Source organism: Camelina sativa, chromosome 12, assembly GCF_000633955.1.
Source record: "Camelina sativa cultivar DH55 chromosome 12, Cs, whole genome shotgun sequence".
Classification (NCBI taxonomy): domain Eukaryota; kingdom Viridiplantae; phylum Streptophyta; class Magnoliopsida; order Brassicales; family Brassicaceae; genus Camelina; species Camelina sativa.
Genome location: NC_025696.1, coordinates 20,775,629 through 20,780,216, shown reverse-complemented (window position 1 = coordinate 20,780,216; position 4,588 = coordinate 20,775,629).

Sequence of the window (4,588 nt, the reverse complement as noted above, 5' to 3'; positions counted from 1 at the left end):
TTATACCACATTCGACCACTCTGTTTCAGTCCATAAAGCGATTTGTCTAGCCTTATGCAGTACTGTTCTCGAGAACCACTCTTATCTTTGAGTTCTATTCCCTCTGGTAATCTCATATAGATTTCATTATCCAGTGGACCATATAAGTAAGCAGTTACAACATCCATTAACCGCAAATCCAGTTTTTCTCTTACAGCCAGACTTATTAGATATCTAAAAGTCGTTGCATCCATCACAGGGGAGTATGTCTCCTCATAGTCTATTCCTGGTCTTTGAGAGAATCCTTGTGCTACAAGCCGTGCTTTATATCTCACGATTTCATTCTTCTCATTTCTCTTTCTTACAAAGACCCACTTATGTCCAACTGGTTTAATTTCAGGTGTTATCCTTAAGATCGGACCAAACACACTTCTCTTCTTCAAAGAGTTTAACTCCACATCGATAGCTTCTTTCCATCTAAGCCAATCTTTGCTTTGAGTGCACTCTAATATAGATGTGGGTTCTAGATCCTCATTTATCTCAAGTGCTACCTTGTGTGCGAATATATCATCAATGTCGACATCTTTTTCTGTTCCATTTAATTCCAGACATGATATAGTTTATTGAAATCTCATTATTATCAATATTCTCAGGACCTAGAGGTTCAGCGTCCTGAACCCCATCCGGCTCCTTATCATTTGCCGCAGCCATGTCTGTACTTTCGGTAATTCCCTGAACCTTGGTCTATTTTGCACCTTTGGACTTTCGAGGATTTTTGTCTTTGGAACCTAATGGTCTACCTGTTTCAAACGGGTTTTAGACTCTGTAGCAACTTGAATATTGTGTTCCTTCTGAACATCAATTCGTACTGGTGCATTGCAAGCTGGTATGTACGATTTTGTTACTCTCTTTGGATCAGCAAAGGAATCTGGCAATTGATTAGCTAGATGCTGTAAATGTATAATCTTTTGAACCTCTGCATCACATGCCAGAGTTCGAGGATCTTGCCAATTTAAGGATGTTTGATTCCATGTTAATTCCTTGACCAGCTTGCTAGTCTCACCACCTAACATAGGGAATTCGGACTCAATGAATTGACAGTCCGCGTATCTGGCCTTGAATAAATCTCCTGTTAATGGCTCAAGATACTTTATAATGGTGGGAGACTCATATCCAACATATATTCCCATCCTCCTCTGAGGTCCCATCTTAGTTCTCTGTGGTGGAGCAATCGGTACATAAACGGCACAACCGAATGTCTTGAGATGGGATATGTCTGGCTCATGACCCGTTAATAGTTGGGATGGTGAATACTTATGTTCACTAGATGGCCTGATGCGTATGAGCTCTGCTGCATGCAATACTGCGTGTCCCCAAGCCGACACAGGGAGCTTCGATCTCATTAACAATGGTCGAGCTATCATTTGTATTCGTTTAATGAAGGACTCAGCTAGTCCGTTTTGTGTATGGACATGTGCCACAGGATGTTCCACACTCACCCCCATGGACATACAGTAATCATTAAACGCTTGGGATGTGAATTCACCAGCATTATCTAGACGTATAGTCTTAAGTGGAAAGTCTGGAAAGTGTGCTCTTAGCCTTATAATTTGAGCCAACATCTTAGCAAATGCTAGATTTCTTGTAGATAACAAGCAAACATGTGACCATCTGGTTGATGCATCTATCATCACCATAAAATATCTAAATGTCCCACAAGATGGGTGTATTGGTCCACATATATCACCTTGTATCCTTTCCAGAAAGTTTAAAGTCTCTCTTGTGACTTTTACTGGTGAAGGCCTTATAATAAGTTTCCCTTGTGCACATGCTACACACGTGAGATGTTTAGGGATAACTTTCCTCTCATTAAGGTTGTGCCCATTTGAACTCTTAATCAGTTTACGCATCATGTTCGAACCCGGGTGGCCTAGCCGGTCATGCCATTGAGTGAATTGTTCATTGAACATTCTGTGCTTAGCCAAGTTAGCCTCTATCATGTTAATCTTAGCATGGTATAAACCATTGGCTAGTGCAGGTATAGTCTCTAGGACCTTCTTTTATCCTTTTCCAATTTCTGTAATGTATAGGAACTCTCTAGTTCCTTCACCCTTGGTTTCCACATGATAACCATTTAATCTTATATCTTTAAAGCTCAATAAGTTTCTCTTAGAGCTGGGTGAATATAAGGCATCACTTAATTCAATGTGTGTGCCATTAGGCAACAAAATGTGAGCCTGGCCGTAGCCCTCTATCAAGTTAGCTATACCCGCAATTGTACTAACATTGGCATTTTTCATGGTGAGGTTTTTAAAATATCTTTTATCTCTTAGTATAGTGTGGCTGGATCCACTGTCCACCACTAGTTCACTCATATCCTTAGCCATTTTCTATATAAAACAACATTTGTGTTTTAATTCAATAAGGCAAATAATTTATAAAATAAATCCTTGAATTTAAACCAAATCAATTATCCAATACATAGAAATAAATCAAAGCATAAAAGCATAGTTTTAAACCAAAATAAAAACCGAAAATTCATTCATCCTCTTTAAGGAGATCGGAAGTCTCTAGGGAGTCATCATTCTCATGATCGAAGTCGCCTTCATCATCGAGATGCACCAAGTTGGCTTCTGGGTTTTTCTTCAAACTTTCTTGATATGCATCAATGAGATGTTTGGGAGTTCTGCAGTTTTTCATCCAGTGGTTTGACATACCACATCGGTGACAAACCGATTTTGCCTTAGTTTGTGGCTTGAAAATACCACGGCCTCTACCACCACGTCCGCGGCTGGCTTGGCCTCCTCGACCATCACGACCTCTGCCACTACGGCCACGGCTGTTGTCTCTCTCTCTGTGGACGTAGTTGGTCTCTTTAGGCTTCTTAGGCTCTGCAGCACTTTTCTTTCCCAAATCAACTTTGTGTGCTTCTGGTAATGGGGCTGTACCAGGAGGTCTCATAGCACTATTCATCAGCAACAGTTCATTGTTCTGCTCAGCTAGCAGTAAAACCTCATTGAGTTCCCCATACTCGGCATACTTTGTTTGCCTATATTGTTGCTGAAGAACCATGTTGTTAGGACTAAAAGTAGACAAAGTCTTATCTATTAGCTCCTTTTCTGTTACCACAGTACCACACAGCCTAAGGACTGAGACAATCCTAAAAAGCTCAGAATTATAATCATCCAAGGTTTTGAAATCCTGGATCCTTAGGTGTTTCCAATCGTACTCGGCCTTTGGAAGGAGCACCGTCTTTTGGTGCCCGTATCTGCGTTTAAGCGTTGTCCAAAGGTCGAGAGAATCCTCTATGAATAGGTACTGGTTTTTGAGACTCTCAGCAATGTGATGATGCATATGCTGGATACACTTATTCTTTTGCTTGTCCGAGTTCACTTTACCCTCTTCTATGCATTCGAACAAGTCTTTTGATTTCAGGTTGATCTTGGTGTTCATTTCCCATAGCAAATAGTTGTCACCAGAAGCATTCAAGACTGGATAGTCTAAGTGCTTAAGACTTGCTATCTGCACACAACAGAAATAGACATCCGAATATTAGCATGCAATATTTAAGATCGAACCATGCACTCAATCAATAGGACATGCGGTATTTGAGACCGAACCATGCCTTAGGCCATGCGGTATTTGAGACCGAACCATGCCTTGTCACATTTGGTTTATGGTTTAAATTCATGCATGCAACAAAAGCAAATAGTCTAAGCATGCAACAATTTTAGATAGGATTTCCTTTTTTTCTTAAGTTTCCAATTTAGTCTAGGATTTAATATTTTAAGACTTTGGATAATTGCTAAATTATTTTTAGGAACTTATCCTGATATTTTTGATTCCGAAAATCTATGTTTTCATGATTATGTAATTTTAACAAATTTTGTTCTTGATCGGATTCAATCCTAGATCACAAAACTAGTTCATGCATGCGATTAAACATTCTTATGCGAATTCGATTTCTATATGCATGAATAATCCAAGTTTCAAATCTCCTAGAACAGTTAGATCAAATTCTATCTTATGATCCTAACAATATAGTTCTAGGTTCTTATGCAACACAAACAATCAAGCAAGCATAAACAATTTAATCAACCAAATCGGATTTTAAGCTTGATGTAATATGGTGCAATTTTCTCAAACAATCTAACAACCTAATCAACCGATTTTAAGTTTTAGGATTTAAAGAAATTTAAACTTTGTTAGATTGTGTACTTGGATGTTTTAGGGTCCGATAGTTTTAAGGTTCAAATTCGGTCATAGGGTTTTGAGAGGGTTCGATATTGTTTGCCTTAACACCACAAGGATTCTGACCGGATATGATCTGGGAGCTAAAGACCTCAGATATCTCACAAACCTCGAACCTCGAACAGCTTCCACGAACTACGAACTGCTTCCCGCGAACAACGAACTGCTTCCCGCGAACAACTCCTTGTGCGCGAACTCACCCCCGAACCAAGTAACCACAAACCTCGATAAGGTTTTGAGAAGATCTCGATCACGAGCTAAGGATGCTCGTGTATCAACAGAAAGAACTTCGAGACCAAGAGAAGATCTCGAAGGAGATGAAGAACAAGAGGCGGTTTAGGGTTTTAGGGAAGAAGAG